The sequence below is a fragment of the Neopelma chrysocephalum genome, unplaced genomic scaffold (assembly GCF_003984885.1).
Source record: "Neopelma chrysocephalum unplaced genomic scaffold, ASM398488v2 Primary Assembly neopelma1_91, whole genome shotgun sequence".
Classification (NCBI taxonomy): domain Eukaryota; kingdom Metazoa; phylum Chordata; class Aves; order Passeriformes; family Pipridae; genus Neopelma; species Neopelma chrysocephalum.
This window is the reverse complement of record NW_020897753.1, coordinates 3,102,072-3,121,894: the sequence shown is the minus strand read 5'-3', so window position 1 is coordinate 3,121,894 and position 19,823 is coordinate 3,102,072. Positions and strand designations below refer to the sequence as shown.

The 19,823-nt window shown below is 44.0% G+C and overlaps 1 protein-coding gene across 5 annotated transcripts in view; it reads left to right on the top strand.

Annotated features, from left to right (window-relative positions):
• Positions 1 to 10,561: 10,561 nt before the first annotated feature.
• PLCB4 (phospholipase C beta 4) overlaps positions 10,562 to 19,823 on the top strand; it is a 194,718-nt gene continuing 185,456 nt past the window's right edge. For 4 of the 5 annotated variants that reach the window (XM_027693333.1, XM_027693331.1, XM_027693332.1 and 1 more), the window contains exon 1: positions 10,562 to 10,600. The gene's annotated coding sequence lies outside the window, so the exon portion shown is untranslated. Of the gene's footprint in view, positions 10,601 to 17,392; positions 17,416 to 19,823 lie in introns of those variants that run through there. The other variant, XM_027693328.1, reaches the window with a different exon arrangement.

The window sequence follows — 19,823 nt, the reverse complement described above, 5'->3', positions numbered from 1 at the left end:
ATTAAAAATTTACTCAACACCCACAGTTTTTGCCTGAGATATGGCTGGGGAAAAAAAAAAAACCTGAAAACTGCTGCCCTCTCCTCCAAGGTCATATATCTTGTCATTTAAAGGAATATTCAATTTTGTTCTATAGTTGACACTTTATTGGCCTCTCAATTGCTTTGGGAATAAAATTGTGTATTCTTTTGGCTTCCTGTTCAGTTTTCTCTGCAACCCAATGGTTTTCTTTCCATTATAACAGATTATTGTGTAGCTTTTGCATCAGTGTTACACTTTTTTGACATCTCTTATCTTTTACTGTGTCTTCTCTTTCTTTCTTGTCATTATTGTTTTTTCCATGTCCTTCCACTCCTCTGCCTGTGCTGAATTCTTTTCCACAAAAGTCATCCTTGCTATTGTAGTTCATATTTTAGTCTCTCTTTTCCTTTGCTTTAATTTGTGTTCAATACTCCTGACTCTATTTTCTCATTTAAGTGCCTCAAAAGGACCGCTAAACCAAACAGAAATGATAACAAAACCAACAGCAAAACGACCATTCAGAAAAAGAAAGGAATAATATGGTGCATAAACTCGTGTCAGCAAGGATGATTAATTTAAAATAAATTTTAAAAAAAAAGTGTGAACATGGAAGGAACAACCTAATCACTTATTTAAAGCAGTTTTGATTTTGTATGAAGGCAGAACAGGCACATTTTGTAATATATAATGTAAGAATTTACAGTGCACCCAGGCCAGTTTCATGTCATATTCCAAAGGATGTTTTTAGAAGGCATTTTGTATCACTCTCTCTTTTTCTTTTGAGGATTTGATCAATGATATTTTTAATAGGTCATGGCTTGTAAGGCTGCTTCTGTCTCCTTTTGTACCCTAAGTTTAAAACCCTACTCTTCTCTTGCAACTTTGGAGACAGGAGAAAACTGACATTAAAAGAAGTAAGAGGTTGTAACAGTATGGATCATACCTTGGCAGAACCACAAGCCTCATGCATCATTCAGGAATCATTTAATTTTCATAGTGGTGAGTTATCCCTGCTTGAATTGTGCCTTCATCTATTAGTTAAAACTCATGTTGCAACCTAAAAACTTTAAAATTAAATAAATAACTAAATTACACTTACAGTAGTGGAATAGCTGAATTGCAAACAAACAAATGAGCAAGAAAAGACTCCAAAGCTTTCCAGATGGCTGGTTCCCACTGATGTACGTTTTTTCTCTGGAGCTTCAAAACATGTTTAAATTATGAAATTTGGTGTGATTACAAGAACTTGGCAAGCACTCATTAAGGTTTTAGTCTGAGGAGTGATACTACAGAGTTAGAGAACTGGAGATGAGCAGCCGTGGAGCTGTGTGGCTGTTCCTGTGCGTGCACAGCGTTGTCAGTGTGGGGTGTAGGGCACAACTCTCTGCTTCCCAGGCTCTGACTTCTTCATGTGCTGCCCTCCTGCTGCTTCCGGGGGCCAAATCCATCCTGGTGAAACTGGTGAAGTTGCATCCATAATTTATTTGACTTTCTTTGCTCAGAATTGCTTGCTTAGCACCCCTGTGCTCTGTGTCCAGCTTCTGCTGCAGCCAGGTGACTTGGTACCTGTCTCTGCTCCTCAGAGTCAGTGAGGACCTGGTTTTGCTGCTGCAAATCCCTTTGTGCTGCTGGGGCAGACTCACTGCTCCACAGGGAGAGCCCCTTCCTTTGCTGGCCTACCAGAACAGGGGGAAAGGCTTGTGGTGGGTGATCTGGAGTGGGAGGTAGCAGTCGTAACAGATGATTGGAAGGAAAGGGAGGGGGAGTGGAGGATGACAACAAGGGAATACAAAAGCAGTATTTTTTACTGTCTGTTTTGAATATGTTCTGAGGCTGGCAGTGCTGAGTTTTGAGTTCAATCAGGGTCTCACACTCTTCATTCAACCTGGGGTCAAGCTGAGAAGTAGGATCAGGTTTTGTACTCCAAGGTCAGGGGAAGCACACCCCACTGGGGCAATGGTGGGGACAAAGATTGCTGACGTGCCTCTCACAACAGATTTGTCTTGAGAGAAGTGGGAACCTTCCTTTGCATCTCAGCTCCTCCTGGTTGCAATCATAAGAGACTCTCTCCAGCTCCTTCAAGCCCATCCATCATCAGCCCTTTAGAGCCAGAGGATAAAACCCTGTTAGACTGAGAAGAAATTCAGTGCCTGATCAAGACTGCTAGTAAGGACAGCACACATTTTGTGTGATGCAGTTGTTGTCTGGGTGATGTTTGAATGAAGTTTTTCTTTACTAGTCTGATGATAGAGACTGCTCCCCACTCTGTGGCATGGCCAGGTTGGTTACTGATACCTCAAGGCACAGAGTTATGGGCAATGTTAGCATAGTGAAGAGAGGGGGAAACCCCCCCCCACAAACTAAGTTAAAAACCCCACTGGTGGTCTTCTAGTGAAAAAAGTTACCTCTGGAGTTATCAAGTACATTACACCATTGTGTGGTGCTGCAGAGAGCCAACCTCTGCTCAACACCAGACAATAGACAATCTGAATAGACTCTGAATAATTCAACTCCAGTTTAATTATTCAAGAAGAGGATGTAGCAACTATTCATGTCAAAAGGAGGGAGGTGACGGGTAACTGCAGTTCTCCTGTGTGAGCCTGGTGCATGCAGGATACTCACTGTCCACACTACATCAGAGGTCCCTCAAAAGGGACCTTCTATGACCCCCACCTCACTGGTCTGTAGTCCTTGGCATGGCTGAGACAGTAACGTGCCCTGCAGCAAGCACCTACATAAGCATTCAAGTGACCAACCTGCTCTGTACCTACCAAAGTGTGGTGTGCTGTCTGCTCCTTGGATTTACTGCCAAAAGACAGTTCCTTTGGGGCTCAACCAGCTGCTGTCTTATGCATTTGTGGACTCCTGCCATGTGTCACTGCCAGTATATGAATTAAAAACAAATGCTGGATGTGAGGTGAAGGGATAAATAATAGCATAGCAGGAGGAGATGCGCCTAAGCCCTTGCAGTGGACTTAGTGTGACTCCTTTCTAATAACTTACTGTCCATCAAGTCACTACCATGTGTAATAACCTGCAGATGGCTCAGCAGTGGGTGGCATTAATATTCTCGGGCCCCCCTGGCACACAGGGGCCCTGCACTGTCCTTCCCCCATCTCCTTGCACCGGCAGACGGCCTCTTGCCTTGCTCCTGTCAGGTGAAGTGCACAACCTGCACTTGTTGTCACACAGAACATGGCTGGCTGCTCCCAGGGGGCTTGTACCCCTCCCCTGGGTGGGCAGCAAAGGACAGTCCCTCTGATGTCACTGACTTTCTGCAATGGTACCACAGGACAAATGTGACAAGCAGCAGAAGAACTGAAATATCAAGGATATTCAGACACTATGCTGATGTGATTTTTTTTTTGTTTATTTGCTATTCTATCCAGAATCCCAGTCTGATTACACACACTGCCACCTTCAAGGGACACCTCTGGTGGTGAAGCAGTATGAAAAGCCTCTGGTTACTGCACATGCACTAAGACTTGCATTGTACAAATACATATACAGACTCAGATGACATCTAAATGCTCACTGCATTGACATTATGCAACAATTTCTCAGGGGAGTTTTGAGAAAGACAAAACAATCTGAGCCCTGGAAAAGGGAGAATAGGAAGGTGTCTCCGTATTGTTATTAAGTTACTTTTCCTATAAGATCTAATGAAAATACAGACGAGAGAAACAGATACAGATGATGTTTTACACCGGTCTGGAAGGGACCTTCCACTGCAAGCCCTGGGTCACAGAATCATGGAACGGCCTGGGTTAAAAGTGACCTTCAAATCATCTCATTCCAACCCCCTGCCATGGGCAGGGACACCTTCCACTAGATCAAGTTGTTCAGCGCCCCATCCAGCCTGGCACTGAGCACTTCCATGGATGGAGCATCCATAACTTCTCTGGGCAACCTGTGCCAGTTCCTCCCCACCCTCACAGCAAAGAATGTTTTCCTAATATCAAATCCAAACCTACTCTCAGTTCAAAGCCATTCCTCCCTGTCCTGTCACTCCAGGCCCTTGAAAATAGTCTCTCTCCATCTTTCTTGTAAGTTCCCTTCAGGTACTGGAAGGCCACAACTAGGTCACCCAGAAGCCTTTTCTTTTCCAGGCTGAACAAAATCAATTCTCTCAGCCTTTCATATAAGCCATGATAAAAACACAAAAACCACCAACTGAAGAGTCTCTAGACTTCACTGCTTACATTGAAGAGCTAATGCAAAAACTTGCTGCTAATGTTAGAGAGAAACCTTGGATTTCCCACAGAAATTCACTGATGGTGAATTGACCTCTATTGTTATAGATGAATCACAAGTATTCAGATACACATTTGATGGGACTGAAAACAAAGGACAGTCAACTGCTAAACTACAAATCACACAGGAAGGTGCATGGGTTGGACTGCTTTTGTCTTCATTGACTTCTTTGAAGTCTTTCTTCAGACAGAAAAATCCTGAACTGAAAAATCCTTGCATTTTGCATAAATAATTAAAGCAGAGTCCTGAGTGAGCACAGATTTGTTACAGTTCATTAATAAGTTTTCCTTTATGATTTTCAAAGAGCAGGTTTTATGTAATCTGCTTGTCTTTCTATATATCATTTAAAACACTGAACACTGTTGTTTCAGCCTCGAAGTGTTGATGCTCTGATGATTTACTTGCAGGCAGTGCCAAAACCCTTCAGCTTCCCTGACCACTTAGGCAAAAGGCAACTTGATTTGCACCACTGCAGAGACACTCAGGAAGATGAGAGGGGGAGCACAAGGAGGTTTGAGAGCTCAGCAGGCAATCTTAGTCTCACTGGCAATGCATAAATACATGGAGGGAGAAACTGGAGGCAAGATGCACTCTCTCCTGCATTGGGTCAGTGGGGCTTTGCTCTTCTAAAGACAGTAATGAGGAATGAACTCTTGAAAGTGAGAAAGGAGCCCCAGGGCTGCCTCCTTGGGCTGCTGACTGCAGCACATAGTAAAGCCTGGCAGCAACAAATCTTGTTCAGGTCACAGTAGATGGGGACAGGGATGCTGATGAAGGACAGAGATCCTTGACTCACACATATAAACACTGACTGGCTCCTTGTCTGAAGGGCTTAAGTAGTACTGTGCTATTTTTGATACTGATGCCATTTTCTTGGAAGGTGGAGATACTGGTACCTTAAAAGATTCAAAAAGTATTGTTCAACGCTAAATTTAATTTCATGTCATTAAACCAGGCAAAGAAACGGAACCCTTTTTTTTCCTAACATCCAAACAGAAAAACACAATCTCATTAGCAGCATTATCCTGAAAGCTCTGTTTTCCTCCCTGCTGCATTATCCAGCTTCTGGTGGGACTCTTCTCAAGCCCTATGCTTCTGCCCTGCTGTATTCAGAAGACCTGGAGCACAAGCCTGAAGATAAATATATCCCAGCACAATGAAGAGGCTAATTAGCATCCTGAATAGACCCACTGTAGCACTTTTGATTAGTAATATTCACTCCTTTTAATAAGAAAGACCTCAAAAATAATAATTGCAATGTCTGTCATTAATATTATATTGTAGGCAGAGGAAAAACATTCCCTTTGTTCCCACTCATTCCTGTGATATCAATCTTTGTATGTGTAGCTTCCTGAAAAGCCTAGGAAGAAGCTAACAGTCTTTCTGAAAAATGATCATAGGTAATTTTATTTTGTAATGAATCAGAGATCTGATACTGGAAGAAATTTTGCTGCTTAAGAGAGCCAGCATTCATCAAGGTAACCTCAGCTTTTTTTTTTTTTTTAAATCAAAGCATTTGATGGGATATGGGTGCACAGACCAAAGCTATCAGAGCTGATACAAATGATTGGGACCACGAAGGTCAGGATGGTATTTACAGGTGTGGAAAATGAACAATCTTGTGAAGAAAAAGCCCTGAAAGAAAGGAAAGCTCCAAGAAGAAAATCTCGTTCATTTTGCTGTGTCCTGCCTAACCAAAATATTTGTGTAGCTGAACATTTTGCAAGGGAGAGCTGTTAGAGACATCTACAGTTAAAACTGCCAAGACTTTCAGTATTTTGCCAAAATTTTAACTACCATACTAAAATATTCCAAGCTTGCTGTCTGCCTCAAGCTGCAACAAAATGGTCCTGCAATGTTCACAAAAATGGTTATGCAAAAAATTAAAAGTACTTTTAATCAAAATAATTCACCCCAGCCATTTTTTGGAAGTAGACCTGAAATGAAGTGTATGCCTCCTTCAGCCTTCAATTTGCCCCTCGAGTGACCATTTGATTGTCTCTTGCATTGCAGACACAGACCTGGCTGCAGTGTGAGACTTGGAAAATCGCCGCTCTAAGTGGCTGCTTTGCAATCGACTTTGCTGAGCCCAGTGTTTTACCCATCAATACCAACCCCAGCACCATTAGTGGCAGATGATAACACATCGAGTAGAGCCTTTTGGCAGCAGGAGCAGCAGCAAAGTCCTCCCTGGGGAGTGTGGGGATGTAAAACCATGTAGCCACATGCACTGTAGCTACTGCACACAGCACCAAGCCCAGGTTAATAAGGCACACGGTGAGGAATATTAGCTTGGGCATCATTCTAATGCACTTTCCAGCAAGTTCTGAGCACAAGCAGCCTTCCCCAAAAGCCTAGGCTGACATACTACCTGTGGCATAGGAATCCATTCCTGTGCAAATTGCAGGATGACAGCAGGGAAGGATTGAAAAAGACAAAAAGTGTCTTGGTTGGCTTGCACATGTCAAGGACTGTGAGCAAGGAAAAATATCTTTCACTCCTAGCTCTGAAACTATTTCTGTCACAGCATTATAGTATCTACCTGCAAGCAGACCAAAATATTTAGCCATTTAGTCAACTATTTATAACAGCGATTAATTATGCACATGAAACTTACCTTAGTATTCCACAGTCAGCTAGGAACATCCAGGCTGAGAAATAAAATAATCATGGTCTGACCAAGAGGTGGTATAAATTGGTAAGAAACCACGTGTTAGATCAACACAGGATGTGTCAGAGATGGTCTGTCTGCCTCTGAACCAATGCATAGATCCACTGTTTCAATATTCTTACTGAATTTTGCATGTTCAAAATTCAAATAATCTGCTGTGTTTCTACTTTCAAACACTGCACATGTCCAAGGAAAATTTTGCCTCAAACAATATGAAAATGAACCACCGAGAATAAACTCCTTTGTGCGGATATTCTGAGACATGGTGGGCTTGTGACTGTAAAATGTCCTGAACCTTTGTACCAGATAAAAAAATGAAAGCAAAAGAACATGTTACTTCACCAAACTTTCAATGTCTGGAAAAATATTTTTTAATTATTTAATTATTAATATGCTGCACCTTGAGTAGGTTCCTGTGAAAGCAGCTCTAGTTTTTTGCTGACGTGATCAGGTGATATGGGACTCTACCTCTGCTATAGGCAACCATTTTAATTGCACCAGGTTTCAGCTGACAACTTCAGAGGTTAGGAATTTTTCTGCTGTGTTCCCTGGGACATTTTGTTTTCACCTGGCATGAATTGTTGGCACCATTCATCTTTTCCCAAGTCTTCTTGCAAAGTCACAAGGGTGAACTCTTTAGCATTCGCATATGTTTATAGGTACCATTTATAAAGCTATAACTAGCAAATATTGTCCTGTATTGACAAGCCACTCTTAATGGGGGAAATACTAATATTTTTGTAAGGAAGAAAAGGAAACAGGACAGCTGTATGTTGTCCACAGCAAGACAGCAAGTCAACATAAGAACTAGTTGTAAAATTGGAGGTTCTGGAATTCACTCCTAACTCACCCCTCACCAGCCAAGTCACACTGACCACTGAAATCTGGAGAAAATTAGTGGAGAAACAAAGACGAAAGTGTTGTCATCAGCTGCCCTGTGGTTAGAAGCCCAAGCATGTAAACAGAGTTGTACCACAACAAAACTCACAAAGTGGGAATTAATCTTGATGTGTGGGCCTGACCCTGCCGTTGACAGCCGTGTGGGGAGTTTCAGACCCACCGTATGGCCCTACTTTCTATGGCTTTAAACACCTTTTAATGTGAAGTGCACTTGCTGCTAGAAGTGACTCTGTGAGTACCTTCGGTTTCCTTGCAGAGCCGTGGTCTGACCGTCGTTCCTTTGATGACTGCCCTTCTTTCAGGGAACCAGTCAGGTCAGGGAGCCAACATCGGAAGGGGAAGGACTGTGTGTGAAAGAACAAAGAACAGCTTTTTCTAAAGAAACTATACTTCCACTAATTCTGAGATGCCACTACTTGCCTGCATTTCATGCAGTTGCCCAAACATTTCAAGTCCCTACATTTTGCTAGACCTGTTTTAAGAACCACAGTAATTAAGGTAATAGGCCTGAATTTTACCCTGGAATAAAACCTCCTTGCACAGGCAGGCGGCCATAACCCACTGTCATGTAGTAGCCACTTTTGGGAAAAGGAGATAAGAAATCATGGGGAAAGCCAGGCAAAGTTATGGGCCGGAATAACAGTGTCAGTACTCATAGACTCTGCAAGCTCTAGAGGTCTGAACACAAACCACACAGGGATTCCTAAGGAGAATCCAATACTGTTTGCTAGTGAGTAACTGATTATGCCTCACTGGAATTAAAATACGTTTTTGTTACTACTTTTATAATAATTTACTTAATTTACATACAGCCCAGTGGCAAAAGGAGAAAAAAATGAAAGGGGAAAAAAAAGCAATGAAAAGGACGTGGAGCACTTCATTTAGTATTCACAAATGTATCTATTTGACATTCATTTAGAAACAAACACTTTGAAACTGCAAACAAAAATCTCTTCAGTATCTCCCATCCATCTCACATTGAAGCCAGTCGCCTCCATCTTTAATGGCTATAATTGCTGCTCCTATATCCTGTGTGTTAACTCGATCCCTTTAGCCCTGCCAGCAATACTGGCCTTCATCCAGCTCACGTGCTTCTCATGCAGGTTCCTTTGTTATTTCCTTCCTGCACCTCCTTTTGCCTGATACGCCCACCCCGAGCCTTTAGCTGCAGCCTTGCTGCCCTTCATGGATTTCTAAAGACCTACCTCTACCACCATGCCCATGAGGAATTTCTAATTGAGTAGACATAAGCAAATGTGAACATCTGCTTAACATGACACTTGCCTCAGTTACAGAACCCCCTCAGACTGTAGGTCTGCTGTGCTGACAGGCTGTCCCTGAAATCACGTGTCCCCGCTGCTGTTGCTCTGTCACCCCTTTGCTTACTTCTTCGTGGCAGCTCTTGAAGGCAGAATGATTTTTTTATCATATCCTGGTACAGCACCTGGTGTTAGAAGGGGGGAGATCTTGTTCCAAGCCTGGATTTGTGCAGTCTGTGGTACAGGATAATATAGCCTGAGATATGGCCACTGCATTACTGACTTGAGTAGTTTGTGGCAATGCAACGCCCTTATTATGACTATCTAGTGAAACTACTTTAGATTTTCCTCCACTGCTTCTTCAGCTCACCCCAGATAACATGTTCAGCTATAGCTGCTGCCTCTCCTGTCCCTTCCCAGTGGTCGGCCATCAGGGCCCAGGTGTCCAAACTCCACAGTTCACTAACAAAGTCCAAGAGGACGGGCTGTAGGGGAAAAGGGATGGGGAACCTGCCTCGGCTGTAAAACTCAGCAGCACTTTGGTTTTGTGGGTGCTTTACGCTTTTTGCTTGATGTGGAGGAAAACATTTCTCGTAAAATCATGAGGGAAAACTGAGACCCGGCACGTGATGACAGCAAACAGGGGAGTACGGGGTGCTACATGGGCAGTGCGTGGCAGTGGTTTTCAGCACTCATGAGCTGTGGGAGGGCTGGCCGGAGGACACCGGGAGAGGGAATCCCACACTCCAGACCGCCTGTGCGCCCATCTCAGCTTGCTTGAGCCTCCTCCACGGCTCACTCAAGGAGTCCAGCTGCAATTCCGAGGCGAGGACTGCGAGACTTTGGGAACCTTCCAGCGGCCTCTGCAACATCCCCATTCTCCCCTCCGTCTGCGCGGAAGGCAGCAGGCCTGGCGGGAGCCGGGAGCACACACGGTGCGGGAGGGGAAGGAAGGGGGATTTCCTTCTTGCCCTTCCAATACCTGTAGTAAACAGCGGCTCGGCGGCGCGGGCATCCCCGGGCGCCCCGCACCCCTCACACGCGTGCGGTACCCGCGGGCGGGCGGGCGGGGCGGGGGGTGCCTGGGGAGCCCCGCGGTGCCGCCGAGCCCGGGGCCGCACGGGCGGAGCTCCGCGCCCGCGGCCCCGCCGCCCACTTGCCATGCGCTGCCCGCAGCCCTGCGCGGCGGCGGGGGGAGCCGGCGGCGGCTGCCCGGCCCGGCCCGGCCCGGCCCGCCCAGCACAGGCGGCGGCCGTGGGGTTTCCCCCGTCCCTGCCGCGTCTCTCTCCGCGCTGCGGGGGTTGAGGCGGGCGCGGCGGCGGGGGGGAGGAGGGAAAGGAAGGGAAGGGAAGGGAGGGGGGGAAGGAGGAGCCGCCGCCGCTGTGAGGCGGGCGGGTCGCACACACACACAGACACAGACACGGCGTGAGGAGGAGGAGGAGGAGGAGGAAGGAGGAGGGAGAGAGAGGAGGAAGAAGGAGCCTCGGCGCCTGAGGTGAGGGCGGCGGGAGCGGCGGGAGCGGCGCGAGCGGCGGGGCGACCATCGAGGCGGGAGGTGCGGGGGGGGGGCGGGGGGCTGTCAGCGGCTTCGCGCCCTTGGCGGGGGGGGAGCGGCGCTGCCCGGCCCCCCCCGCGCCGGGCCGTAACCTTGGGCTCCCCCGGCCGCGATGGACGGGCGCGCACATCCGTGTGGGGCGCGCGCGGTGTGCCGGTGTGGGACGGGGACGCGCGTGTGTGTCCGTGAGGGACATACGTGTGCGGGGGTGTGCACACGCATGTCCCTGTGCTCCCTGCGAGGCGGCTCCGTGTGTGGATCCGCGTGTGGATCCGTGTGTGGATCCTTGTGTGCGTGTGCGCGCGCCGGGCGATTGGATTCTTCTTCCCCTCATCTCCCTCGCTGCCGTAGTTTCTGAGTGTATCCGGATTTTGTCAGTGCTGGGCGGTGTGACAAATGTTTCTGTGTAGTTAAGTATAACTTTCTTGGCGGTGTTTTTTTCTTCTTCCTTTTTTATTTTTCTTTTTTTTTTCTCCCCTTTTTTCTTTCCCTTGGGAGTAGAGCAGGCTCACCTTTGAAGACTGTTTGTTTTCTTTCATATATATCCAAAGGTCTCTGGGAACACAAGTGCTTCTGTTGCCTCCGTCTGCGTGGTTACAATTTACAAGGCGTTTTTAAATCACTTAGTGGTGATTTTCAAAGCAAGGTGCAAAAGCAGCGTTTCCATTTCCATTCCATAGCCATTCCAAGGCTGTGCACCGTATTCCATGCGCGGCTTTGAATTATGTGCAGTCAGACACCTGTTACTTAATCCTGTTTATCCTTTCCAGTTACAGTTACCCAGCTTTGTCTTCCTTTTTTAATGTCTCAAAATAAATTACAAATACTCTTTTATGCTGTCGTGTAGTAGGAGCCCAGGGATCTAATGCACTTGTGAGGTACGTAATGTGTGTTTGTTAGGTAACACTTTCTCAAAGGGAGATGGTTTTGGAAAGTTACAGAATAATCTTTATCTCTGGGGGAGTTTATATAATGTTAAAGTGTCCGTGGGGATGCGTCTGTAGGAAAGGCTGGTGGTAGGGGATGCACAGAATCCAAGTCTTACAGAGTATAAATCTTCAGTGAGGCGCAAATCGCGCTCTCTCAATACGTAAATAATGTTTGTGTTTTTCAAACTTCGCTTGATGTTGCACCATGGAATTTTCAATTTATTAATTGGAGTTAATAAGGATACCAGAGAAAATGTTGCATTTCTGATTCTGCAAGAGCATGGAGCAGATTCTTTGCTAACACGTTTTGTGTTGACGGTTGTGTTCTGTAGTTTACTTGGGCAGTTTTAGCAGGCTGATGGTAATACTCACTTGAGGTTGATTTCTCCAACTTCTGAAAGTGTTATATCAACAGGATTTGCAGGTTTTCACTGGATGCTACCTAATATTGCCATGCACCACAAAATAATTATTGTTATATGGAGCTGAGAAATTTTATATTGTACAGAGACAGTTCCTAAATACGAGTTGGGAACAGATTTATTCCTCTCTGCAACTGATAACTTCATAAAGTAATTAAAAATAAATTACAGATCTCTAGGATGAGAATTCTCTTCCACAATTGTGCCTTCAAATGTCAGTTTTGATTCATGTCTTGATGATATCGCGAAAAACCAGGTATTGACATGAAAGTCAAACCTCCGGTGAAAATATAACTGTGCATAGCTGTCAAAATAAAATGTGAAGATCTTGTTTGATTGCTGGCTGCGGTTATGTACTTGGTAGAGTAACAATGCCTTTTATTTTATAGACCTGTGCCCACGCATAGGAGCTTTGTTCTAAAATAGTGTTTTCTGTCATGAATTTATGCATAACCTACACTCTCTGCTTTTTCTTAGTGTGCAGGGAAGACAGAACCTTGAGGGTGAAGCAAGAAAGACCAGAAGGGGCAGGAAGGAGAATTCATTTGAATTTCCCTTACTGACAGAGGAAACACATCTTTGTTATATATCACCCAAAATCACTGGTTGTGTTGCTTTCACCTTTTCTAAAACAATGGCAAGTTGTTTGGGCTTCATATACGCTGCTGACTTCTGCTGCAGACTTTGGACGTTTGTTTCAGTAATATCTGGCTGTGATGGTGAACTTGGGGCTACGCTGGGAGCCTGTCAAGTGTTTGTTACAGCTCTGTAGGAACTGATGGCTTTATTTTCCCCAGGTTTACTTATACTGTGTTGAAATAGGAATATCTTTTCTGTGCTTACCGAAAAGACTTGTTTTATATTTCTTTTTCTTTTTTTTTTTATCTTGTCATTTTTTTGTGGTCTACATGCATTGTTCAGTGGTTTGTTTCCTTGGTGGTTTAAATAGCTCAATTGCTGTTCCTTCCTGTTTGTAATTTGCCGAAGACTGAAGTCTGAAACTGCCGTTTTAATATTTTCCTTAAAATTGAATTAATCCCTTTTCCAGGGGAAAGGGAGAAAGGGACAGAGGAGTACTTATGAGAACCAAAACTTAATGCAGGCATCTTACCTAAGACTGACTACTTATGAAAATTGGTACCTCATTGATTTCAGAGGAGGTTGCTTTCCTCTGTAGTTTCAATCATCCGTCCCATTAGATTTTTGGAATTGTAAATTAGTTTAGAAGTGAAATTTTCCAAATCATAAATTCTCCGGTTGGTTGCTAGTGGAAATCATTACAAAGGGTTGCATAAGCATCATTTGTAGGATGGCGGATCAGTAGCCTGGGCTTAGTTCCATTCTCTAATAAATAGATGCATTGTGCTGCTTCAAAAATTGCAAAATTGATGGCTTGAGTTCATTTACTAATTTTGCAAGATACGTAATACATCTGGTTTGGGGAGGACTCTTTGATGTCTGCAGGAGTTGCACACAGTGGAGCTGCTTATGATCCAGACTGTTAACTCTTCAGAAGATTTTTGATTATATTGTGTAGGACATCTTATTCTTATGAAAGATTCATGTGTATCACCACATCAAAATTACCTCTGTGCGTGCATCAAAGGCTCAAATCCACTTTATTCCTCAGGACTTTCTGAGAGCAGGTTTTGTGGTCCCCTTGCTGCTGCAGGAGAAGAGTGTGATTTTTGGACTTTGTCTTCCAAGGAGCTTTTGGACTTTGTCTTCAAACCCAGCCTGTGAAGGGTTTGAATAGATGGGATGTCGATGGTGTAAACACACAAAATACCATGCTTTGCCATTAACCAACTTTCTTTGCTTATGTCTCACTCTTTGAACAGTAAACTGTGAAAATCTGTTGTATCGGTGCTCACCCATCCTTTTTATGGTAGTGGTTTCTGCAAGTTTGGTAAATATGGGTCAAGAGATTTGTGAAACTCTGCAAGAAGACAGATTCCCAGCCATTCTGGAATTAATTAATTGTGCCTAGTAGTAGGTTCCGTGTTCCAGAAAGGCATGCTAATGTATCTGAGTGCCTGGAATAGGGTGCCCCAACATGGGAAACAGCAGCAGAAGAACCCTTTCACAGCTGCCCTTGCGGTGCTAATGCCGGGAATCTGCAGTTTGCAGGGCAAGATGCTCCCGAGCGGCTCCTGTGAGTCACAGAAATAGATGGTGCAGCACAACTGTGGCTTTGGAGATTCCTCTCCAGTGGATTTGTGGATGATGAGCTGTTGATGTTTTCCCTTTGAGGGCTCTTGGAGGAAAATCAATACTCGTATCCCCTCCTTCTGGAGACCAACATCATCTTGTATAAGGTAGTGAAGTGCTGTGGTTTCTTTTGTCAGATTGCCTTACAAGTCGTTCTACGTATCAGGAAGTCCTTAGTAAAGTTGTACCTGTGCAACAGCAAAAGAATCTTGATTTTTGGAGAAGAATGAAACAAGACCTTTCTCCTTCTCTCCTCTGGAGAGCCCGTTAGACTGGTGTGAAGTCATGCTGTCCTGTTTTCCTTGTTACTAGACTTGGATAAATGGTATTTGTATTTGGTTATAATGTTTTTTTTCACCTCCAGAGTTCTAAGGAGGACCAGCCAGTCTTCCTGTGGGAGGGAGCTGGTTCCTGGGGAGCAATTAGGTTGCCTTGGTGTAGTGTATCTGCTCATGGAAACGGAGAAATACAAGGTATCCTGCTTTTGGGGCCACTTGCCTTTTTCATAGTTTAGGTTTCTGTGGCTGCTGCTTTGATCTCTCTGTGGCTTCCCATTCTTTTCTGTTACATGTTACTGGTGTGGAGCTCACTCTTGATCCTGTCCCTCGTTAACAGACAGCACGGATCACAAAGACAAGGGATATGGTGTGGAGCTCTTGTCCTTCCGTGTTTAATGACCACCTCATAGGTGAACCCATAATCTGATTTTCTGCATTTGGTCCATGCTGCCCTGATGAAAAACCTGTCCAATAACCAGTAAATGCTCCTAATTCCTGATGGTGTGTGTCTCACCTTTCTTTTTATAATAGCAAGGTGATTAAAATGTGAGTTAAGTAGGTGATTGGCAGCTGTCATACATCTAAAGTTCGAGCCTTCTTCCATTTTATGTGGAAGCTATAATTGTACCACCGTGAGGCCCTGCACTTGGAGAACTAAGGGTGACTTGCTCTTTTCTCAGAACAGGAGCTTGTTCTTTCACGGGTAACAAAACCTTGGAGCTTTAGGCAAATGAGGTGAGACAGTCTGTTTGGAATGTGCTCTGTTGTAAGGTCTGTTTGCGGAGTTGTTGAAATTGGTGTCGCTGAAGTAACACCCTCTCATTTCTGAAGGAGCTGGTTCTACTCGGTTGACTCTGGGCATCTCAAATTGCAACTTTCTTTGTGAGCCAACCTTGCAGTTGGCAATTTTAGAAGACCGGGAGAAGATGTGTAACCTTACAGATGCTGGGTTCAAAAGGGATTGTTGAGATTAAATACTTTACATTGTTCCTTCTCAGATGTTGTGCCGATAGACTGCTTACTTGAAAAGTTTTAGTCTAGGCTTGGTGTTTGTATTCTGTTGTTTTTATGTGTAACACCATCTGAAAATATGAAGGTAAAAAAATTTATAGATGCCGTCCACTTATCAAATAGGTATCTAAAAGCAATTTATGTCTGCAGTTAGTCTAGCAATAAGCCAGCTGAGAGAGAGGAATGTATATTCACATTCAGAAATGTTTGGGTGCACTTTGGTAAGGAGGAAATGGGTATGAAGAAGATACTAAAGAGCAAGCTATTTATTCCTGAAGTTATAGATAGATTTCCTCTTCTAACAATTTCTACATTTAACTTGAGCACACGCACTCCTGCAGACTGGAAGGAATCAGGAGCTCAGTGACTAATGAAGGGGGGCAAAAAGATTAAGGACTTGAAAGGTTAATGAGGAGCATCTCTTGGATTCCAGTGATCTAGAGTTTCCATGATCCTGTGAACAGTGTGATGTTGTAGAAAGCAGCAAGTAATAAGGAAGTGCTATGGGACGTAAGCTGTGGTTTTGAACAAGATAAGTTGCATGAAAGAACTTCTGATACCAAAGTGGTATTTTTTGCTCCTTCATCTCTTAGGCCATTCTAAAACTCTGTGGGTTCCTAGATTTTTCTCCCTCTTGAACGTACTAATTTCCCATGCCTGAAATTGCCGTGTCTTTCACATTTGCTTTTTGTTTTTCTTTCCTAAGCTTTTGGAGATGTCGGTTACCACTGTTGCTGTACGTGCTGTACTTGTTGCATGCACAGATCTTCTCTACTCTCCTCTTAGCTGAGTCTTTGTGCTGGATCCAGGATACTTGTCTCCCTCTCTGCCATGAGGCATCTGTACTGCTGCTGCTGCAGCTGCTGAAAGGAAACACAGGGAGGAAAGGAATTGATAGCTGTAGCAAGAGCCTATTTTGAAATACACAAGTTAGGATAAACTGTCTTAAAAAAACCCAACCAAAACCAGACACCAAAAGACCCAAACAATTTTGAATATTCATACCTTCATGCAAGTTGGGTTTTTTTTTGTTTTTTTGGGGGGAGGATTTTTGTTATGTAAACGTAAGGACATGTCTATATAATTTATACAGAATTCCTCTCAGGAAAAGAGTGAGTTGATATGGAGTATGAATGTCTTATTGGGAAGTAGGAAATAAGTGGTTACTTTGGCAAGGCTACCGTGATCTGTTGAACCACACAGAATTGATATAATTTTTTCTATCGAGGACCGTGATCAGGGAAGGAAAAGCACTTGTGAGGAAGGAAGGGAGAGAGGCTGGTGAATTCCCGGTAGGTTTGTTTGCAGGGATGACAAAGAAGCATAACTCTGTTAAAGGAGAGGTTGGGTGGCATGGTGTGCTGACGAAATGGACTGTGTATTTCTCCTAAACCTTGACTGCAAGGCGGACCGGGGCTGTTGGATGATTTGATTTTACTATTTGTTTTTCAGATATAGTTCTTGAGGATTAGCACAGATTAATTGGGAGCTCTGGTGGATTTGGAGAGCTGCGCTGCATGTCTGACATCAGCAAAGAATAGACTGAGTAATTATTGCTTTCTGGTCTTTCAGTCTGTGTTATTTGTGTGCTGCTTCCCTAGCAAAATATGCCTAGGAATAATTGGCATACATTAAATGACAAGGAAAGATGGAATGTGATTGCAGGTATATCAGAGCAGATTGCAAATGAGGTGCTGCAGTCTGGCATAAGAGCTGGGAGTTGCAGGGAATGTGAACACTTTGGCATCCCTGCCCGGCTTGTTGTTTTCACATTGGAAATCTCCTGTATCCGTGGATGCTGCAGGTGCAGGGAAGCTCTTGGAAATTCCCCTCAGCGTGTCTGCCATCCCTCACATGATGTGCTTATCTGCTGCGATTGGTGAATTCCCAGGCTGGAGCAGAAGGTGGGGGCTTCAGGGAGCGGCGGGGAGAGATGTGACCTGGGAGGATGATTGAGGGCTCAAGTAGGGCAGGCTGAGCGGGGAGGGGATTCAGCTGCTGCTCCGTGTCCCGGGGGTGGTGTTGCCATATTCTCCAGGCACAACAGCTGGGGCTCTGAGACCCTGCCAGGCTCCTCTGCTTCCTCTGAGGCTGGGAGAAGCAGCCCCTGCTGTACATCTACATTTCCCCTGGGGGAGGACTGGCGGTCCTGGAATGTCTCTGCTGCAACTGAACTGATACAGTGATTTATTTATTTTTCCTCCAAGTCCTTCGAATCTGGCCATATGTAGCAGAGTCTGGCCGTTCTTTTTGCTGATGCCCTGGGTTTTGGCTGTGAAATACAACACAGTAGCTTTTTGATGACCTGTGACTGTAGCAGGTGGCAGAGAAGAGAAATAACTTCTCAGAAGACCTTGGCTCAGGTCAGAACAAAGAGGGCAAAGTTTTTTTAGTTGTACAGGTTGTTGCTTCCCTGCATTCAATATCATGGGTATGATTTTGCTAACCTCAAGCAGACCTTTTTCTACTTGGATGGTTCCTAAAGTGTTATGTGTGTTTGGCCTTGTGTGCTTTTAATTTTTTTTTCACTTCTTTTTCTTTACAAACTGAGAAAGTGGTGGAATTGGCTTATATGGCAAGCCTGGTCAACAGACATTGATAAAATGGTCTCCTTTGAGATATCCTAATGAGAGCATAAGCATAGAAAAGTCACAGAAAAATAGTTTATAACTGTGTGTCTTTATACAAGAAAATTACTTAAATTGGTCTTTGCATCAGGTAATGAAAGTATTGGCAGTGCTATTAGAGAAGTGATTCCATCTCTTGCCCCGTGGTATTAATGAAGACTGACACCTTGGAAGAAGCAGATGGTACTTTACTGGGCTTGCTCCAGGGAAAGTTAAAAAGTTGCTATGGTGCTGGTGGACTCAGTAACCTGTATTGGTACTTTTGTGGATGGATGTAGGGATTGTGTGCATAGGAGGGAGTGCCCCAAATGTGTCTCTTGTGGCCTTGGCTGTTACTGATGGTCACACACTTTTCTGGATCGAGCAGGCAGTGAAGATGCAGAGAGGCTTGGGTGGATGGGAAAGGGAACCAGCAGTATCAGTCTTCTGCTTCTTGATTTTTGTCTCTCTGTGAGATCATCACTGTGGAGAAATGTTGAGTGTTGTTCCTATTGCATGTTTTTGTTTGGTGTGTATGGAAGGTCTTCAGTTCTGCTGCTCTGGTTGGGTTCATTTAGGAGAATTCTTACTAGTGAAGTCTGTACTGCGAAATTGTGGTCCCTGTGTGGAGAAAGGAATCACAGCTCATTTAAAACCTTTCTCTGATAGTCCAGATCAAGTATAAAAACTTAGTAATTTCTCTGCTGCATCTTCATTTTCAGTGCTGATTCTTTCATTGACTTGCAGCCTCAGAAAAAAGATGATGTGTTGGTTTTTGGCTACAGTGACAGTCTACCAGTTGATTTATTCAGGGTTTTTGGAGGGGGGATTTTTTCCCCTTTTTTTTCCTTAAAGTTTTGTTTTTCTTATTTTTAAAGATTTTTGTTTGTTTGTTTGTTTTGTGCAGATTCCTGTATGTTTGTTCCTTACAGCTTTCCTGTGATGGACTAAAAGCCTCCTGTAACAGAATTCCATTTCCAGATACGGGGAAAATCAAAAGTATATCTCTTCAGTAATTCTTTGTTGTACAAACAGGTATTATTTTGTAAATGCTTTTTGTATATTAAAGCACATGATGTGAAAACAATACTTTCCATGAGCAGCTGTGAATTGGCATGAAGTAGTTTACTTCTGAAAAAAAAGTGATCTTTATTGCTGGGGATTGGTTTTTTTTAATGATGCCTGTGACACTTTAGTTTTCAAAACTAGATCAACTGAATCAATCTACCAAGAAATACATACTCTGATTTATATATCTTTGATTTAGTTATGCTCAGTTTGTTAAACAGTGCCCTGTAATCGTCCCTGATCTCATCCTGCTTTCATTTCTAATTTATCCTTGAAAAGGCACTGCTCACTGTAATTTAGAATAACCCTACAGTAGAACAACTGAAGATTAATATTGTGGAAACAGAGATCTAAGTGCAGCTCCCTTAGATATTTGACATGCTAAAAACATCTATTGAATTGATGTGAAATTATGTGCAAAAACACACGGGTCGTTAGTGGTTCAGGTAATTTTGGATCATCCAACGATTGATACAGTGAGCAGTTTTCCGTGATTCAGGTGCTGAGCAATGTGGTGATTACTGTGAAAACAGGAAAACAGGTTTTGCTATTCACAGGTAGAAGTGGCAGTGGGATTTGTATTGCTGTGTTAACAGTTCCATTATTCAGTTTTAGGGAGCTGGCTCCATCCCACTGTA